The 22,288-nt window shown below is 40.7% G+C and overlaps 1 protein-coding gene across 5 annotated transcripts in view; it reads right to left on the bottom strand.

The window, feature by feature from the left end:
* znf438 (zinc finger protein 438) overlaps window positions 1–17,186 on the bottom strand; it is a 42,832-nt gene extending 25,646 nt beyond the window's left edge. For 2 of the 5 annotated variants that reach the window (XM_069511986.1, XM_020087762.2), the window contains exons 1-2: window positions 17,021–17,186; window positions 9,599–9,674 (exon numbers count right to left, since the gene is read on the bottom strand). The gene's annotated coding sequence lies outside the window, so the exon portion shown is untranslated. The remainder of the gene's footprint in view (window positions 1–9,598; window positions 9,675–17,020) is intronic. The other 3 variants (XM_020087761.2, XM_020087763.2, XM_069511984.1) reach the window with 3 other exon arrangements.
* Between the last annotated feature and the right edge of the window lie 5,102 nt (window positions 17,187–22,288).

Below are 22,288 nucleotides of genomic sequence, written 5' to 3' on the forward strand. Positions count from 1 at the left end.
AGGCAAGACCTCGAATCTCAACAAGAGCAGGTCGGCTCACGCTGCTTAGCCCTCCAACAAAGCACTTCTGTCAGGGTTTTCTAACCCTTATGACCATTATGAAAACATTTATGACATCAACAATACAAAGACACATAGCTTTTAGAGGGAGATTGAGGAAGCAGTGGGATTCGGCCAGGAGGAGGCTACGTAAATATTTTATATTGGACATCGGTAAGAAGTATAAACACTTGTTGGGCTGGACAATAGGGTGAGGTAGGTATGAGGAGAAGTCAGAGGGAGCTGCTGCATTAAAAATAGCAGGCAACACAGAGGACAGGTCAGAGGTAGGGTGAGTGGAGGAAAAAATTTGTTATCATAGCACCAAAAGGTACACAAAAAAGGAGCTGCAATTCATACCTGCTTGATGATCCAAATGACTGGATATTAAGTAGTGGATAAACAACATATTCAATCAGATCAACAACAGCCCTACTTGCAGGTTATAGTAAACCAACCTAGCTGTTGTGGATAGTGTCCTGAGCATGAATAACTTACAGGCTCATAAATAAGCAGATCTCTACTAATATCATTAACCTAGCCCTGGGACTGACAGGCCCCCTTGTCCCCCTGCACTACCCCCAGTAACCGCCCTCCTCTTCCAATGACAAATACCCTGAAATCACATAACTATTCAACATCAATATTTTGACATTTCATTCAGCTGACTCCCCAGACAGAGCCATTTCTTTAATTAGCTGAATAAAAATTGGCAGGGGAGGCAAATTCAAAGTTACGTGACCGGGCCTCAGTTGCCACAGGTAACCTTTTTGGAGAGACTTGGTGTGTCAAATTGATTGCTGAGAGAGCAGAGTCATCATGAGTGCTAATTTTCAGAAGCATTGCACAGCAAGGCAGGGGAAATAAGAGGCTCTACTCATAACAGAGGGAAACAGGAAAAGAGGGATTAGCTTGTCATTAGAATAAAGAGCGCAGAAGAAGAATCAATTTCAGGGTTTAAAAAGCTGACAAGCACAGTTCACTTATTCTTTCTCTCCCTCCTTCCCTGCCTCTGGCTCTGAGCTCACCTTTTGAATAACCAATCTACAACCTACAAGATATTGAGGTTAGTTTTTTGAGGAGCCAAACTCAGATTTCAACCTTCAGGATATCTCTTTTATGTCTTGACTAATTGGGATCCATTCAAACACACAACAGTTTGAATGATAGAGACATATTCTAATAATAATAGCTGTTGAAAGTCCATACTTTTATTGTCTGGCCTCAGAAAACAACATTATTATTTTCTAAATGGGTTAGGGCATCAGTATTGCACTTCGGTGCAGTTGGGATTCATATTATGAATAATATCTCATTAGACCCGCTCTGCCAACTAAATACCCACAATTTAGTGACCATGGTGACCATGAAGGCCAAAGCAAAGCAGTGCATCCACGTCTGTGCCAGATGTGGATCGTGGTCCATTCTGATCAGGTGTTTGATTTAACACCTATCTGCTGCAACTGTGCTCCCTTTCAGTAATAGCCAAAGGAGAGGAACCACACAGGCAAGGGCGAAAACAAAGTACCACAAACTGAACTTTTCTACCAATGCCACTGCACAGCTAAGATAAGACTAGAACAGTGGAGGCACTGGTGCATTTTTTTCATGTGTGTGTATGTGGGGAGGCAACATAGAGGAGCTAAGCTAGCTGTAGGAGGCAGTAGTGGAGGGATTTACCATTCACAATGGATTGCTCAAGCAAGCTTCAATACTATTACAAGGAGGAACTGAAGACCACCTTGCAATGCCGACTGTAGAGGATGCTGCCAAGACTTCACATTACTGATACAGTGACGGGAGAACATATTCAATTAATATACTTAAGCAGACAGCAATACTGGACTCTCCAAGCCAATCCGCTTATAGAACATCTAATAGCATATGAGGAGGAAGCACATTGTGCTAATTTGTCTTGTCTGTTGAGCACTCTGACAGCCCCATTGATGCAGACATCTCTTTAACATGAGGTTAGTGGGTGTTTGGCCTCCCCTCTCGTCGTTTGTGAGCTGCAGAGCCTGGAAATGATTAGGCCTGGGAGGGCAATTAGCCTGTGCATCGCTGGGCTAAATATAGTCCAGCCTGGCCCAGCTCTGCTCCTGGGTCATATCCACACCACAGCCTCCACACAGGCATGTTAGCTCAATCTGGATCCCGTTTGTTTGATGACTGATGCGAAGGCTGTGCTGACTCAGATGTGATAACATAACTCAGCTGTCGATCAGGTGTCTCGGGAGGGAGGGAAGTGAGTGGGAAGGAGTCATGGAAGGAAAAATAGAGGGATGGTGTTTGACAGGGAAGCACATGTTAACCTCAATAACCAGAAAATATGAGTCGGAGAAGCATGTTCCTCAAGTTAACTGACTCATATTTATTTATTCCGTCACACACTAAATGTGTCTACACACTGTGACCTGTATTTTCACAATCAAACCTTCAGCTTGAATTCAGCCTTATTTCACAAGAAATACTCTTTGAAATGAACCATGGTTGAGAAAACATGCTTTCCCACAGCCTTACAACAACTAGACGGAATGCAAAGAAAGAATTCTTTCCCATCACACAGCTGCCTGCCCCTCCAGTCCCCGTATCTCCCACCCCCTGTGAGAAAAAAAAGATTGTACAGATTTTATCCTTAAAAACAGGAGGTTCGCCCACTCATTCACCTGGGACGGCTCTTGGACGGTGGAGGCAAGCTAGAAGGTTATAGGAGCCTGGGAATGTTTAACATCAAGAAAGCAATCAGAACATAGCCAGAGCTCTGGGAATTGGACAGGAAACACGGAGAGTAACCCCTTCCTGCCGGAGAGGAAAGAGAGGAGGAAGTGATTTGGATTATGGGGTGAATTTGTACTGTAACCTGAAAGGAAACCTGTGAGCATTTATAAGTGAACTCGATTTTTACAAGTGCTACATTTAGCCAATTCAAATCAAGACTTTTTTTTAAAAGACCCTGAAAATAACCAGTTTCACTTCTCCATGTAACACCTTCTTGTTTTCTGAGTGTAATCTCTACCTACAGCAGCATTCAGAAGGTTGATGAGTGAAAACCCAGGGTCAAATAAGATACAGTGCAAGAAAAGCACTGTGAAAAGGTAGTGGCCTCAAACTCAACATAGACTCTGCTGCCATTTCCCCATCACTGACTTGACCCCACGTGTCTTTCTGCACAGTATGTAGACTGATGTGAAACATAAGTGGAAATGTTCTGCACCACACTGGTCTGAGCACAAATTGCACAAGACAGCTCAGGAAACACAGGTTTGCTTTTTACCCTGAGAAAGGAGAACTCTTATCAGCCAGTGAAATCTACTGTTGGAAGCCTGTTCCTGCACTGTCCTGTGACCAAGCTGGGCAAAAAGAGAGTACTCATACTAACATAACAAGATGTAGCATTGCACATGACTAAAACATTGCTATATATGGTAAACTCAAATAGATTCAAACACTTTAGATGAAAACTCAGGTCCAGAGTTTGATTTTGATCTTTGTTGTTTGTAGTAAATTAAATGTAGGTATTTTGCATGTTGTGATCTTTTTGTATTGGGATAATGGAAGCACAACAGTCAATATCAGTGTGTTTACATGCACTTAAGTAACCAGATTACAGTTGGCTTCTTCCAGGATGCCGATTTCATAAAATGTCATGCAAATGAGAAACCTAGGTTCTGTAACATTAGAGAAACCACCGATCCCCAATAGATTTCTCCTGGAAAACAAAGATGTCTCTGTCATGGACAAGAGTAACCAAATTTCTAAATGGCTTATTACAGGCATAACAGTGTCGGTAAAGTGGCTGAAAATCATTACACATAAAGAAGCATTACGTATTCAAAATAATACACCCAAAGTCTGACTGTGGAAACAATTAGTCGCTCAATGTTAAGCATTTAATATCAGTTCTTAAACCAAATCATAGTTTTACATATTTTCAAGCAGAAATACCAATAAATTTATGGTTTTAGCTTTTCCAAGTATTCACTCTCTGGAGACCATGGAATTCTGGGGGAAATTTCACTGTAATCCATCCAAAGATCGTCAACAGGAGAAAGTGCTGCAGTGGCATCGCAGAGCCACACCATTGGCCAAAGAAAAGACGAGTAATATGACTTCAACAGTTACTTAAGTCAAACTGTGGTGTCTACTTTGTGTAAACCAACCAACGACTGAGGCACTCACTGTTTATGACAAGAGAAAGAGCAATGCAGTACTTCCCAAGTCCCATGAAGTATTGCACTTCAATATGCAGTTCAGGAAAAAGATGGGGCATTTAAAAAGTCAACACAGTAGAAGACAGCACCACCTAAATTGTGCCAACCAGAAAAAGCCAACTGTACTTAATCCCAGCAATAAATCATATCCACTATGTGCCCACTATATGAAATTCCCTGTAAGCCTTAACGTTACAGCCATATACATAGATATCCTTGCAGCTCATAGCAGCAGAATAAAGTTGAAAACACATCCATCATAAAGAGAGGTTACTTTGGCACTGTGCAGTGATGATAAAAGTATAGACATGCTCAGCGCCCTGTTTATAAACTGTTTGTTAATCTATCATTTGCCACAAGAGGAATGAGATAACAATATGGTGTGGCTTACACCAGCCCAGCCACTGTGAAAAGATCGAAGCGCGTCCTTGGAGTGACATTATTTATTGAAATAAATTCACTCAACCTGAAATATGTATAGCAAATGCATTATGAACAGTGCTTCTGATGGAGCAGAGAGGGCTTTAACGCAGCGTAACATTGGCTCGCTCTTTTCAACAGATGTCCCTTGTGTGACACACGGCAGGGATAATAGAAAGGAACAGGTCTGAATGCTTTAATTTACCCCTTGCATGAATGGGAGGGATTTCCTTTCAAGGCCTATTTGAATGTATAGACAATTTAGAGTCCAACTCTGAGCAGAGATTTTGATCTTAATTACTTAGTTAATTAGCTGCGATTCAAAGGGAGAAACCTTGCCCTATCCAAAGTCCCTTTGCATTGCTGAGGGGGCTCCTCAGAAGCTCTCACATCCTCACCCCCATTTTAAAGCACCAATCCTGACACTGATTTGCAGGGCCGCCTTTGCTGAAGGTGGGCTTTTTTCCTCAAATGTCAGCAAACCCCACAGAGCTCCGGCTCTCCAATTCTACTGCCCCGAGGACAGCAGAGCAGATCAGGCTTTTCTATCCTCCCCTGCCTCCCCGCTCCATCGTAGACTTATATCACATGGACACATTTCACAGATTTATGTTTATCGTTTTCCAATGAAAGAGGGACAGCCGGCGCAACATCCTGCATGCTCCTCTCGCTGTGTGATAAATATGGCTCCCTAGCTCCCAGTGCCTCGACTTGGCCAATCAATGGAGCATTTAGCTAATCAAAGGAGGAAGTAGAGAGTAGGAAGAATAAACAGGATTGTCATGAGAAGTAGGTGTTGAGTGAACTCCCTGGACAAACAATGATGCTTCTCATTTGCTTACTCCAACACAGGTAGTTATCGCTTATCAAAGTGGATAGAGCCTTTTCTTGTACTGATTACACACCACCTACAGCAGCTGGTATCCTGAACAGGCAGCTCAGAACTTCGGCAAAAGTAGGCGTACTGGCATGTATTGGATAGCATGAGAGAACAGCACGCTGACAAAAAGGAAAAGTAAGGTCCAGCTGAGGCAGCTGCTTGCCATTACACCACCTCAACCCTCCCTCTAGCAGGAAATAAGCATCATTTAGTACTGACAGGTACATGCTGAACCATTGCTATCTCTGCTCTCAAACCAACCAAATAATGGATTACAGCAGTTTAGTATTAACCTTTAGCCTCTCAAGTGTTTTTGCCAAGGTTAGTCAGTTTCATACCTTACAGAGTATGAGTGTATATTTTCCTGAGAAGGATACAACATTAAGTAACACTGGTGTGCCATGGACACGTGAGTATGTGTGAGAGATTTTACTTCTACTTTTGACAGCAAAAGAGAGGCTCAGCTTGCACAAGCAAACATATCAGGTGTACAAACAATTTCTGTTTGTTGCTGCTGAGACAGAAAAACATGGCAGCAAACAAAGAAAGAGATCCCTCCTCAAACATATGAGGTGCTTTTTCTGGTTGTGAAAAGCAGTAATTTAGAGGTCTCTGGTGAGCTGTAGAGGGCTTAGCGTGTCCAACTGGATCAAGAGTGTAGCTGCAGACCTGGCTTAATGGACTGCCAGGTCACCAATACTGTGTGAAAATGGCAATATGAGGCCAGTATGGCTCCTTGTAGCTTCAGGCACAAAAACAATGCAGCAATATGAGTGGAAAGCTAAGAAAATTATCTGTATATTTAGTGCCACAGCCCTGACAGCTGCTACCACTTCAACACTGTGTTAAGAGCAACTAGAGGTAGACTTGAGTACTACTAAACTATGTCAAGCCATAAATGATAAACCACTGATAGTGGCTCAGCTGCAAATGTTAATTATCAGGCAACGTAGCCTTACTTGTCACCTTTGAATACAATTCAGTCTGTGTAGCATGAAAACAAAGTTGCTGTGTTGCTACACTGTGTTAAACTATGGGAAAGAATTAGCATTTAAGACACATTGAATAATAGTTTCTGGCACAGTTTAGGGATAACATCACATACTTGTGATTAGTGAGGTCATCCCACAGTCCGACACTATCCATTCCTGCCAAAGTTTTTCTGCGCAAGATACTTTGTACCTGCTGCAGAGGGGCCAGGCCAACAGGCTGAAATATGAGTTGGAACCACACTGTGACAGTTATGAAATAAAGTATGAATTAGAGCTGCAATCAACTAGTAGACAGACCAAGAAAATTAATGAATAGCTATTTTGAGAATCACATAATTGATTTGTCAATTTTATAAAATGTAATTAGGTTTAGCAAGGATTGTTGGTCATTCCAAGAAAACAATTTTCTTAAGTAATTGGGAAATTGTTGCAAAAAGGTCTGAGTTTGATTGAGTTAGTTAATTTTATATCTATATATGAGGGAGTCCTAATTTTTCCTATGCCACAAATACTTTCACACTTCTCATCATAACTTATGAGATGTTTGAGATTGAATGAATACTGTGGGAAAGGCAGTAGATGTGAAGTTTCCTCAGTCTACACTCAACTGACAGCCAGTTGTTTTGAGCAACTTAAAACCACGTTACCCTGAGAAGCATATATACGGCTAAATCTTACCAGTCACATATACACTATAAGCAGTAAAAGAGAATGTGAGTTGGAAATATATAAATATAAATACAACTTGGAGCTAAAACAGGATAAGAAATCTCCACTGCCTGGTCTGTATTTGTAGGACATTTGTCTGGAGAATCTAATATGTGTGTCAAGATAAATACATCGGCTCAAACAGCACTCAGCACAGTCACACACATAATTGACTAAATAAAATAAATAAATAAATAAATAAAACCTTGTACTTATAACAAATGGAACTGCACTTCAGATTATAGCAATATTAATCAGAATAATATGTAGCCTACAATTTTGCAAACAAACAGCATGACTAAGACTTCTATAAAAACAGAAAAAAAACACCACAGACCAAGAAAGGAGATGAAGGGAATATGGGCCTAATATTAGCAGACTCTCTCTTCTCTTACCCTTGTCCTAAAAATCCCAAATGTATTATTCTTTCCAATGATCTAAATCTAAAGTAATGTGAATGGTAAATAAGACTGTGTGCCAGGACAGACTTAGGGCAAATAAAATGCCCACATACAGACAGGAGAAAACATGTAGTCAGCGTTGTTGTTTTGTCTGTGACAGCCCTGCAGGCCCTCGGGCTCAGGAGTCGTTTCTCCTCTACAAACAGCTCTATTCTCAGGCCCCAGATGTCTCATTACTGTAAAACAAGCAAGAGATGAGCGACATACAAGCCACTGGCCCACAACGCTGTCTCCTTTTCAATTAGAAAGGATTAGCCTAGCCTGAGCGCCCCATCCTATGCTGTGCTGCATACACTACCTTGCATTGCAAAGGACATATGTCAGACTTAAATAAATGAAAAAGGAGCTGTAAGCTTTCTGATAGCAGGGTGGGAGTTACGGCTACACAATGAGTGGACAACAGGCTTAATAGGAAGACAATGCTGCAGCTTCTTCTATAAAACTTTACACCCAATGAAAGGACCTGGACAGAGAAACAGGTATACACCTTCTTCCTTCGCTGACTAATAAATTAGACCTATAGGATCCCACAATTCCTCAGTAGATTTAGAGAGTTCACTCAGCAAGCATTAATCAAGTGATAAAACCAAGCAAGCCAGTGAAATTTCCACAGTGTCATTCTTTGGCTAAGCCAACTAGACCACTCCTATCCCATCCCATGACATGTACTGTAGGAGCGATAGCAAGGCCCTCAAACAACCGCCCGCATCACTCACTTTTATGAGAGCGGGGTGGTGAAGGCTTTAACAAGACATTTTACTCGTCAAGTGAACCGACATTACATAACCATAAAACGATGAGTTCCACAAATCACCAGTCGACTTGTGACAACGGGGAGGGGTCCCATTTGTCGTGTCGCTCACAACCCTGCCAACAAAGAGTGCGGTGATTTGTGTGTGTGAAATTATAAACAACAACGAAAAAGATTTCTGATGTAACATCTCAGAGCAGCCCATCTGCTGGAGTTTTCTTCACCGCACATGAAATTGAAAATGCAGCAAAGCCTGCCGCCCGCCACTCAATTCTCTGCATCATTTTCCAGAGAGTCTGTGCCATAACTGGAATAACTCCACTGACCAGGGGCGTCTGTGGTTGCACTGCGCTAGTCCGCAGGTCCAGAGAGGCAGGCGGCGAGCAGGCAGGCAGGCTCCGCTATGCCTGACATGGAGCACCCTCATAGGGGGAAGGACTGAGTAATGGTAGGGTAACTTGATCCAGGGCTGGGAGGGAGCGCGAGCAACCCTGACGCCTAAATCATAGCTGTGGGATGAAGAGAGGGAGACACAAAAATGTGTTTGGAGGAAAGCTAGGCACGAAGATGAGAGGCTGAGGAGACAGTGGGTGGGACAAGCTGAGAAATTAGCAGCAGGGGGAGGTTGAGACAGTATATTTGGGAAACAGCCAAATGACAAGGGGATGAAAGTGAATGCCTCTCTGCTGCCTTTCACGCACGTGCCGCACCCACCGCAGGGGTGGGGCGGACCTCAGAGGAGTGACAAGGCGTGGGTTTGGTTTCAAATTCACTTAGCCTATCTCAGACGGAATAAACCCACGTAGGCCCAAAATGACTTAGATTTTCCCTAATGTCTGGAGCTAATTGAAAAATTTAGCCTGGTAGACATAAATAGATGTATCATTCTCTACATGGGCCAAATCATTCCACCAGAAAGAACCTGTCCTACAGCCAGAGTCCAAAATTAACTCTTTGGTCTGTCTGCCAATGGGTGCCGAAATATTTTTTAACCAGCCACAGAACTGTAGTCTGTGTTTCCTATAGACCAAAGGTTTAAATGGGGGGTATATCTTACTATGTGTATATAATAACATATTTAGAAATGTATTTTACACAGTAATTTTGTATTTGAAATTCAACAGTTGAATTTTTACCTCTGCCCTTTTCCTCTTGTTCTCCCCTTGCCTCCTGTTATCTCTTCACCTGCCCCCCGGTTGCATGTTCCCTCATCTATGAAGGTAGACAAACACTGAATAATTATATGAATAAATAAAGGCAACAACATTATTTTGTCAACAACGTATCAACTGTGTACATATGACTCTCACTAAGAGATAGTGGGAAGTGAGTTTCTCCTAGTGTATAAGAAGTACCAGTGTTGGAGCAGCCACATAAAAGTGTGCGCCATTAGCAGTAGTCAAGTTACTTCAGTCAGACATAAAGTGTGTAGATAAGCTCAGGTTGCAGTATAGTAGATACTGAAAGGGATTACAGCTGAACCAACCCAGCTTGCACCCAAGAGAGTGAGAGTGAGGAGAGATGTGCCTCGTCAACCCCCAACCAAATAAGGCCACATCCACACTACTATGTTTTCATTTTTTAAAAAGTCACTTGTGCTACGTATACTACTCGGGAGTTTAAAAGCACCTTTAACAGAAGTTTGGAAACTGCGGCCCTGTTTTAGTTTGAAGGCTGTGTAGTAGTATGCATGAGAAAAAATAAAGACATTTGGGAATAATGGCGCAGTCATTTGCTTTCTGATTGTTTTTTACAGTCACAACTTGACTATCAGTAGTGACTGCAAACCATTGCTCACACTTCCTAGTAACAGTTCCAGCTCATTTTAGGTCCAAAAAATAAATCCTTGCTCTTATATTTTTTTCAACATTGTTATTTCTCTTTTTAAAGTTTTTTCCATAACTAAGCAACCAAATGCTGAGTAGACAATCTGCTTCCTGTTTACACAGGCGAACAAAAGTGAACATAATGAGACATGAAATGCCTCTCTGGGTGACTCACCAAGGAATAGGTTCACACTGTTGATTGGATCTTTTCTAATAAATGTTACCAGCAAATAAACTGATAAGCTACCAGCAATGTGCTGCCACATCTCCATGCGCTAACTTCTAGGTTTCACTCAACAAGTTTTCCCACTGCCAAGAATTACATCATCAACTCTCTGTTGCACTTAAATAGATATAATGTCCAAGCCATGACAGCAAAACCTTTCATAGCAGGGCTTAGCCACTAGTCTAGTCTTTCATGACAGTGGCAGAACAACTTTCTATTTCAGTTTTTCCTTGAGATTATTTTTAACAGCGCCCCCCTCATAAATAAATAAATAGATAAATAAATGAATACATAAATTATTCTGATGCTCTCTGCATAAGGCTTGTGTGCTGCACCTAAGCCTTAAAAGGGAAAAATCTGATTATAGCCTTTACTGAATCAGGGTCCCTCCTGGCTGTGCACATCACGTCACCTCTTGTGTGTAGCAGGTGAACTGCATGCGCATGACATGTTGGACTTGTTTAAATACTTCTGATAAATTCTATAGCAAATCAAATAAGCACAAAGTAAACATGTACAGGTCCTCATAACGTCTAATTAGTGTTGGTGTTTAAAAGTGTTAAGTGAGCACAGGGAAGTGGAAGGGACGACTCTCAGACATGAGACTCCGACAGTAAAAGGATACTGGGGCTATAATGTGTGTCTGCCCCCATCTTGAAGCAGTTGCGGCTATAATTTTGTAGTGGAGGGCCACAGCTACAAAATGAACATAGTGGAAACCCTGTATTTTATTTAGCATTTATTCACAGAGCACAAGGTTGGGTGGAATCATAGTCGTATCAGTTGTTGGCCAACGGAGCAATTTGGAGGTAAGTTACTCATGGGCAGCTTGACAGGGATAACAAGGGAGGGGCAAGTGCTACTACCACACACTGATTTATAGAGGCTGGCCTTTGCTGAACTCCATCTAAAAAATAAAAGATTTAATGGATAAGAGAATTATGATGTATCATAAATACATCAGTACAGGAAGCAAAATAACAGATCTCACCATAACGAGCCAGTAACAATGAGTATACGTTTTTCAATGTTGTATTCGTGTTACATCAACCTCGATGTTACCGCACTAAGAAATATTTCTACCCAGAACACGACGAAGAAAATGGTTTGCTAGAAGTGGAACACAGCCAGGAACTATGCTAATGCTCCAAGGAGCAGCCTAATATAATAATATGCCTTCGCTGCCTGCAGCCTACAAATCCTGTAAAAGTCAGTCATTAGGCTTCACATGTAATTTTCATTATCTTTTCTTGGAAACAAGAGTCTAGCAGGACCAACAATTTAGCAGAGAAAGAAATATTCACCAGACTATTACTGAACCACATCCTCCCTTTTCCATCCACAATATGGTCTCCATTCATTATTCAGACTAGAGATGCACTTTCCTTGTTCTTCAACTCTCCACTCTTGTCATATTTGGGCAGCACTTAACAGACGAGATATGTATCAGCCGCTTGAATTTAGGTATAACTAAAAAAAAAATCTTTAAATGAGAATGGTTTTAATCAATTAGGCTAAATGGGTTGATTGACCAGAACTTGATGTTTTCCACCAGAATCGGAATTAGTCAGCGTGCTAATGTTTTAGGGGAGTGCTTTATTTTAATTTCAGCTGTGTTGTGCCGATATTGCACCCATAAAGTAATAAAGCCATAATTGAAAAAGTAGGCCAAGCCTTTAAGCAAGAATTAAGCCAGAAAAACAATCAGTGGCAGCTACAGTGTCCGAGATAGTTCATGCGGAGTGACTGTCTGAATGTGTGGCTGTATCATGAACCCCGAGTGTAAAATGTCAACAAGATTTGGGAACACTTTCAGTTTTCTTCAGACTTTAGAACGGTACCACAAAGCCTGGCAATGAGCGGCGCCTCATGTGTGTCTGTGAGAGTGTGTGTGAGAGAGTGTGTGTTTGTGTGTTATGGTAACATGATCTTGGTTATGATTGAGCGGAAATGTTAGACAAGCATCTAAGTTTCCTCTGCCTGCTTCCACCCTCTATGTCTCGCCACATGTGAAACCACACTGGAGCTGCTGCAGCCAGAGTAAACGCTCCAGTCATTCGCATGGCGTGTGTTTACGCTGGATGCCAGGTTTACATGCCAGCCCCCCACTCATATACTGCTGATAAATATCATCACACGGTGTAATTGTTCTTTCATAATCATATGCGTTGAACCCTAAAAGGGTGAGGCACTTCCCCACGGTGGGCAGGATGATGAAGAAGGCCTTCACTGCGTAGTTAGTGCATTCACTGTGTGTGTGTGTGTGTGTAGAGGCTGTTCCTCTTTATGACTCATCTATAGGCAGGGAGCTGTTCTGACTCGGCAGAAAATCTTGACAAAATGTGTCGCCTTACTTAATTTTCGAAAGTGAAAAGCAAGTAGGACGGGAATAATAAAAAGGTTAAAGCAACGTATGTTAGCAGATGAAACAGAGCCAGTATCAAAGCCTCATACATTTAAAACGGACTACTACGTCATATTATGCTCATCCCTAAATGAGCCATATCTGGTTACCTGAAATGACCTTCACTTTAGGCAAACTAAAAGCAGCCACAAGAGGTAAGTGGCATTTTATAACACTGAAAGCATTTAAGGGTCAAATCACCCAAAAAAACAGAAAACATATTTTTCCACTTCACTCTCATGGTACAGTACGTACAGTAGCATGTTTCAGGTTTTATTTTCCAAGATTGTGAAAAGAAATCAAAATACACCACTTTACCCCTTCTAATAATCCAGACTATACTGTTTTACAATACATTTATTTTCATGATTAATTTAATCTGCCTGTTATTTTCTCAACTAATCAATAACCTGCTCCATCTGCAAAACATCAGAAAACAATAAAAGATATTATATTTGGGCAGTGTAAGCAACAAATGAGGACATTTGAGAATCTGACACTGTCCCATTTTGGTACCAAATTAGATGATCAAATTAGTGATTGGTGACTAATTTGTGAAGTTAGCTGATTTACTTTCTTTGAATAAGTAAATCTGTTACCTGATTTAATGTTGCAGCTATAGGAACTGCTGCTGCTGTAATAAGTGAGTGACAGTGGCAGTATATTCTGTGGATTTTAGAAAAACAGAGCCCAAGAAACCCCCCCTATGCCATCCTGTCCACACTCAGAAAAGTTTGAACACTAACTAAGCCCGACACCTACAGTATAATAGTGTATCTGTAACAACTTTATATCGGCCTGGCTGTTTATTTGGTCTACATCAACTAAAAAAAAGGCTCTCCACATGTTTTTAAAAATAGTTTGAACATGTCATATTTATTTATTGAGTTAACTTTTCAGTTAAAATACATGTATATTTTATTTCCCCATATTTGAAAGTGCATATGCCATTTTAAAGACCTCTTCACACTGTCAGGAATAAAGAAAGAAGTTTAAATTATAACACAGCTATTGCATAAAAAACCTACCTACTCCAGGGAGACGAGTATCACGTGGTGTTTAACCGGAAGAATGTATCCTTGGCAAAACGTTCATCTATATTTAAATAAATTTACTTTTTACAGTCATATTTACAGTTATCTGTATATAAGGGGCCTTCTTGAATAAGTATCTACATTAGTAGCAGTAATCTATGTTGAAATCTATTACTCCATTGAAAAGGATCTTATGATTTTGCTCTGAGACAGAACATTTCTGAATATCTAGCTTTGATAATCAAGAAGGAGCATAGAGTAGCTATTGTCTCTGTTGTGGCAGCTTCTGAGTGTGAACATTGTACCAAATGCTAAAAAGTGTTTGCCGATATGTGTGGTGTGACTCACTTTACATCATCAGCACAAAATGTTGCTCAGACAGCACTCTGAGCCATTTTTCTCTCCGTACGTCCTAATAATGTTGCCTGAACATTAGACATTTGTTTGACTTGTGTTCAGGCAACATCTGACACATGGCAAATAGAATTACATTCAGTATAAGACACCGAAGACTCAACAGTGGAAAACCAATGGAAATTGTTTGTAGTGTGATCAGCCCACTTGTAAACTAGAGTTAACTTTGAAAGTGAAGCTTTTCATGAAAATAAAATACTTTTCAATCAACTTTCCCCACATAAGGACCTAAGATACATGAGGTTTGCTGACCTTTACTGTTTCTTTCCTGTGACTAAAACTGGGCTGCTGCAGATAGTGAAAATACTGAATCTGGAAAGGAACACCAGGAACACTCTCTGGAACAGACCCTTTACCACAGAGAGAGAGATTTCCAGTTCCTATGAGATGCTCTGCCGAGAGAGAAATTTTCTCTTTTACCTCTCCCCAAAATCCATCTCAATTCACTATAGCCGATCAGATTCCAGATGACTTAATAGGTGTTCAATCCAAATTGTCTCACTCTCTTACGAAATGCAACAGGGCCAATAACGTGGAGTAGAGGAAATTCTAAAAATGTCTACACGTCACATTAAATCGTAGTTTCAGAGCTGACCATGTGATAAGAGACAAGCTTTCCAGCTGTCCAGGCAAATGCACCAAGCTCCTCATGCTCTTTCTGCAACATTCAACCCTTTTACCTTCCTGTGGAGAGGTATGAGTAAAAAGAAATGCAGAAATACAGAGACAGGAAGTGATGTCAATTCTTATCACCACAAACTCTTTTGGCATCTTTGTTGGTGTCTTCTACATGTGTGCCATCACCAGGATGTATTTGTTTTTGTTTGTTTTTATCATTTTTGCATCTGTTGCCCCCACAATAACTTGCAGTGAATGATGGACTTTATCCAGAGAGAGTCCGAGCCTCTCACTGGGACATTTGCGCTCATACATGCACCCCCTCCTGCAGAGTTCATTGCTTGTCTGAGAGCAGCGTGTTTTAAATTCAAAATCTGCATTTCTCATTATACAGACCTAATTGTGTATATGTCTTTAACATTACACTGTAATTTTCAGGTTTGTAAAATTGTTTGTGGGTTTATTAGTTTGTAAAATTGCAGGTGCTACAATTTTAGTGACCAAGAGTGAGTTACACAGATACAGATGTAGAGGACACAGACGAAGATGTCAAGAGAGTTTGTGGCGATAAGAGTATGTTGTCAAGAAAATCATGTGATCTACGCAGTGGAATTAATGTGGAGGATGTTGTGAACGTGTCTGAGGAGAGAACCTCCCGCTGCGTTGTGCATGTGTCAAAATCTAACTGTGGGTAAAGTCTGTATTCAATTCTCTGGACTTTACCCACATGTCATGTCTGCAAACTGCTTTAGTCACGACTATTTCGTCTGGCTGCTAATGAGTCAATTTAATTGTCCACTGATGACAATGAAGTACATCAGACTGCTGCATGAGTACGTGGTGCTGAGAATGGTTTCTGTAATGGCGTCAAAGGGATGTAACATTATTATTATTATAATACTTATGAGAACCACTTGGGCTGACCACTGCCTTAAAATTGATAGTTCATGTTGCAAGTAGCACATCTTTTTAGATTTACCAAAGAAGCAAGTGCTGTGCAACATCACTTACAAAATGAGGATGGTGAAAGGCTCAAAGAACCCAACCCACGGTAAAATTATTCAAATAAGGGTCTGTTAGAGGAACTGAGATGGATAAAATCTATATCCACATACATAGAGAGAGAGAGAGAGAGAATGTGCAAAAGCAAAACAAAATGAAAAGTGTAAGTACAGTCCCGGGGGGGGTTTAGATTGCAACCTTGCTTGCAAAGTCCTACAATGAGCAGAAGAAAACATATGGAATGAACATATCCAGGCATCATCCCTCACACTTGACAAAACCATGGGCCGATCTGCACAAACCCTATATGTGAACTGAACTAGGAGTGACACCCTTGTGTTCACACTGATGCTCCAACATGGTGAGCCGCTTCCTCATTGTTTTCAGCTCATGCTACGACAAACAACAGCAAAGACAATCGCTGGACACTGATTCAAACTCTGTTTAAGGTAGAGATGTGTGCTCCATCCAAGTCTGCACTACTCAGTGACAGTAAAGGACCATCCACACACTCTGAAGAGCTCCTCCTCCTCTGAGGTTCACACCTCCACAACGTAAACAGATCAGATCCACATCCAGCACTGCTGACGTTCAGGGGATGAGTCGCTGACCCCAGTTCAGTGTGTTTGCACATATTTCAGCTCTTGCTTTTACGTGTGTGCGTGTGTGTGCATGCTGACCGCGGGGACTCCTGCAGCAATGACGTATTTCTGCGCTGCACAGCTGCAGGGTTAGCCACAGGCCTGCTCTGCATTAGCTCCACACAAACCGACTGACACGTTAACCACATGTATGTACCTGCTGAGTGCTGCACGTGCATCCTTGCCTCGACCTCTACGCTTCGAGGCGACTGCTACCCGAGTCTGACTCTGTAGTTCATACTGTAAATAAAGAGTTACAGCCACGGATGCTTCCTGCTTGCATGGAGAGGCTACCGTGACAACACTGCAAACCAGCCGTGTTTGGCCTCGTTTGCTCGGTGTAAAAGCGGCGGGCTGGGCGGAAACGTGGGATGAACTTTAAACATGTCTCACCTGGGTCCCCAGTTATGTGGAGGGAGCGCCTTCAGACTACACACAGGCTCATTTTCCCCAAATACCTGGCAAAGCCGTCGATCCTCATATCTGTTTCTCTCCAGCCATTTTGAATCAAACCGTAGACTTCATCCGGAGAGGGGTACACAGAATACGACCGACTTATTCTTCAGTTACATTACTCAAGCTGGGAACCCCACCGGGGTGAATTGTGTCAAGTGTGCGTTAAATGTATGTTTGAGTGGACGACGCGTGTTTTAAACGGGCGACGAAGGGACACCCAGCGGTGGTTGTTCGGTGGCGACACCCCTGTTGTCGGACATGGTACGGCTCGTCGAATTCCGGGTGCCACTGTGCTGGGTCAGATCAGCCAATCAGAGGAGCCGCTGAGCGGGGACCTGTGGCAGCGCTGTCAGAGGCAGAAGCTCAGTAACGCGTTACTGTGTTACTGTAACGTTGTCAGAAAAATACAAACAGCCCACAATCCAGAGAGACTTCATCTGAGAGGAGCAACATAATAAATATGACCTGAATGCATTTTTTTCTTATGTACAAACAGTCTTTTACTTGCTCGTATAATCATCCTGTGCCACTGCACTTTAATTTATAACATTTCATACAAACCACTATGTATGTATGTATTGTATGCATTGTACATCAACATTTATAGCGTTTATTTATATATACCTTGTCTACCTCATTCTGACTCGCCTGCTGCTCTTATTTTATCTTATAACATCTTGAATTTAAAATTTAAAAATGAAAGGGACACTCCACTAACTTCACACATGAATGGCAGTTTCATGCTTGCAAGTTATAAATATTTGAAGAGTGAATTTTACACCAGGGACATCGAGGGTTTGAAGATAATGACATTTAAATGGAAAGGAGGATCTGGTGAACGATCCCATTATGTTATTATTGCATTATGGGAATTGTAGGATCCAGCTTGGATATTTTGATTGATATTTAATCTTCACCTCTTCCCTTGTATTAGAAGGTATTCTTTATTTTATTTTCACATGTTATATTTGTGAATTATTAAATGGTGTGAGTAATAAAGAATTAAATAAAACAGATATAGTAAATTTTCCTTTGCTGCACAGATTTTGAGCATCTTTATATGAAAGTCGAGAGATGGCCTCTGTTATTATACATTACACAATTTTATTATTATTATTTCAGAGCACTACCACATTGGCAATTTTACTTCTGATAGCAATCCAATGAACCAGATCCATGCATCGATAATTTCAAGCATTATTTTGTACTACTTTGCATTATTTCTTACTCTTAGGTGGTCTTTATTATCGCAAGATAGAAAGTTACATTAATTCATATATGCACAGTACATTATATAAACATATATACACATATACTGACATATATGGAGTTTGTACACATTTCCTGTATGCATGTCTATAAATAGTATAGTAGTTGGGTTCCAATAGGGTTCAGTATTTAAGTATCAAAACTCCTGCCAATGTGGGCCCTCCTCCATACGATATGACCTTGTCTTGTCAAAATCAAACTTATAATTTTATTAATGCTCATACGGCGAATGTTCCCAAATACAGTTTAGTTAAACACAATGTATTTCAGGGCAGGAGTGCTGTTGCACTGCACTGAACTTGGGGGCAAACAGGGACATATACATTACAATTTATGGAGTGAGGTAAAAAATATACATATTTTTCATAGAAATGTAGTAAAAGCATAAGTAGCATGAAATTGAAATCCATCCATCCATTTGCTATACTGCTAATTCTTTGAGCATTGAGCCAGTCCCTGACATTGGGGTGAGATGCAGGGTACACCCTCGACAGACTGCCATCTATTCAATAATTCCCCAAATTGGGATCAATAAAGTACATCTATCTATCTATCTATTGCAGGGCTGACATATAAAGAAAAACAACTATCATAGATACAGTACCTGGGTAAACTTATTTGCTTCTCATCAAAAATCCAATAAATGGAGCTAAAGCCTGGTCACAGCATACATGATCAGGAGGTGCAACAGATGTATGTATCATGTGTTAGCCTCATCCTTCTATATTAAGGTATTTCACGATTTTAAGCAAGACCCCATGTGTAGATGATCCCAAAGCAGATTATATGTTCTCTTACTGTTTTGTTTATGCTTCAGGAAATCTTAGGAATCATAATGAAGTTCACATTAATTATTGCAATGCATTATGTATTGCAAAGTTGAATCAAATGTATACCAACACACACATTTAGACATGCATGTGAACTGACACACACACACACACACACCCTTTCTGCTGGTGTTTCACACCACGCTCCTGGTGCAGTGAAGCATGGTGTTGTTAGTTTTGCGATTTGAGTCACCCGGGGCTACACATGTCCTGTTCTGTTAACCACTGTCACAGGCCACGGCGTATAGTTAGTGGCACGTGGCAATGCTCTCAGCCTGTGTTTGTTTGTGTGTGTGAGTGAATGACAGATAGAAAAACAGGAAAAATAAGCATTCACGTTCATGCTACTCAGGATTTCTCTATCTTTTTCTGTCGCTCTGTTTTACACACACACACTCATGCAGAGACTGAGCGGCGGCAGCAGTGACACAAGCCTTGAGAATAAAGATGTGTAATCAGGAACTTCAGTACAGGTGTTTGTCACTGCAGCTGCTGTGAAAGGCTCCGTTTCATGCTGATAGTGCTCAGCGAGTAATATATCAATATTTCTAATCTCCCAAAAACAGGATATGAAAGAGAGCTGCTTTTTTTTCTTTTTTTTCCTGTAACCCTTGATGAAACACTGAGGTACCACTCACTAGCATGTGTTATCTCTCGCCTGTAACGTTTGATAAAATCTTCAGGTATCACTCTGAAACATATGTTTCAGTAACATATGCATGGCTGTGCAATGAGCTCAGGACTGCATAGGCTGGGAGGTTGTTTTTTTTCAACAACACATCGAGATCTTAACTATAGAAAAAGTAGTTGTGGCATCCCTACTTTGTGATCAATACAAGGATCTTTAGCTCAGGGCCAAATAGAATTAAGAATTGCTTTAGGATAATGACAGTATCGACCAGCGCTCAGTAAAGCGTTTCAGGCTGTGGCAGGTTAATTCCCATCTATGAAGGTGTAAAGGGAGCCAGTTGGAGTCAGCTTTGACGGTCAAAGTAATTCTCTCCAGCACGCAGCTACTTTCCCCACATACCACACAGGCATTTTAAGCAACTGCAATATAATTTATGACCTATTCTTTGGAAAGTAAGACATTTGAGAGTCTCTTTGCCATCACAGAAGTGGAGAAAGGTTGGCAAAAGCTGCGCTTGCATAGACCACAGCAGTAAAATTCAACTACTGCAAGGTTATAGAATAATTTATCCTCTCCATTGGCATGTGCCCACATATCTGAAAACCCAAAAGTCCTCAGGCGACTCTTGGATGACATGTCATGAATTACATGTCAATATGAGTTATAGCTAGATAAGGCTACAAAGCATTAAGTCTGACTCTGTAATATAACAGAATGGCACAATTACAGTTTAGAATAAAAGGTTAGGTAAAACAATAATAAGACAGAGTCAGCTCTTTTTGCATATTAAAACAATAGTTCATCTTAAGAAACAAAAAATGATGGCAAAAATACTGAATAAGTGGTATAAGACCTCTAGCCCCTTCTCTGTGCCGATACATTTTTTAAGCAAGGTACTTTGAGTGAGCATTCCTTCTTGCGTATTCCCTCTGTGGATAAAAGTAATTTACCTTGCTCTCATTGTGTGAGACGTTGAGGTGTTTTGATGTTTGGAGATGAAAATGTTTGGAGATGAAATATTCATTTTTTTAGTTGGCTTAATTATGTATGTGTCCACTGTCAAGTTGAAAACTGCTGCTCCTGTGAGGGATGTTTCAAGCGTACCTTTTTGCCACTGGCGCAGAATACATTACCTCCTTATTACAGGGATTGCCTGCAATACACTCATATGCAACCTTATGGAAATATTAAATGAAGAGGCTGCACACCTCAGTGGACACACTGAATAAGCATGAGTGTTATGTGGGTGATTCATAATGTGAAGGTTGGGCTGATTGTCGTTTTTGACTCATCCACTGCGTCATCCGTTGTTTTAGCCCAGACTTCTTTTCATGTAGATTAAGAGCGTATAGGCCTACCTGTGCTATGTGTTATATTTAAAATGACCTTGTTCAAACCATGATTATAATGAGTTAGTGCTTTGGTTTAAGAGCAGATGGTAGAGGTGCCTCAGGTGTAATTTGCCTGACATCATGAAAGTCATATGTCACCGTGTGTGTGGCCTTGTACTCATGTTATTAATCATCAGGTCAAATCGGGGGGGGGGGGTTTCAAAAGGAATAGTTCACCATTTCGGGAAATGCTCAAAATGAAAGTGAGATAAAATCGCTTGTATCTTCGCAGAAAATATGAACCTTAAGCTATCAGCTTCATACATATGATGGAGACGGGGGAAATTGTTTTGCGGTTATGTTCTGTTTTTGTATTATGTACTAATTTTAGCTAAGCTAACCACTCTCAAGTGGCAGTTGTGATATTTTCATTCAACCCATGGAAAAATAACGAAGAAGCACATATTCTATAGAGACTGCACAGAAGTGCTGTCCAAATTGATAAACCATTGTTTGTGAGACATGACAATAGCATGTTATTTGGGGTACTGGTTGGCTAAACCATAGATTGTATGTACAGATACACGAGAAGACTGCTTTGTAGGTTATAAACCCTGTCTCCTCCGTGTTAGCAAATAGAATGTGGATCAGACTAAAGATGGATGTCAAATCCATTTTTCTGGGTTCTGTCATTTTAGGTAGTTGTTATTGTACAGATGTCTGTCATCCATCTTTATACACAGTTTATGGGCTAAACACATCCTAACTCCTGCTCTATATTCAAAGGATTACTGTGATATTTTGAGAAATAAATTCAACTTATTTGCAGAGGATTGACTAAGAAATTTAATACCTCTCTTAGCTTAGCATAAGGACTGGGAACAGAGTGAAATAGCAAATGCAGCTCTGTCCAAAAGAAGATCTAAAGCTTATTAATTTAAACTATTTCATTTTTTAAATTTGTGCAGGGACTGAAGTTTTTGGAAAAGGGGTTTTGTGGGGGATTGATTATTATATTATTATGATATCTTGACACTAGCCCCATATTTAAAATACAAACTTAAGTGTGGTATCAACCTTCTTATCTAACTCTATTTAGAATGTAAGACATTGTGTTGACTTTAAGATGGTGTGAATAACACAT

Source organism: Paralichthys olivaceus, chromosome 17 (assembly GCF_024713975.1).
Source record: "Paralichthys olivaceus isolate ysfri-2021 chromosome 17, ASM2471397v2, whole genome shotgun sequence".
NCBI lineage: Eukaryota > Metazoa > Chordata > Actinopteri > Pleuronectiformes > Paralichthyidae > Paralichthys > Paralichthys olivaceus.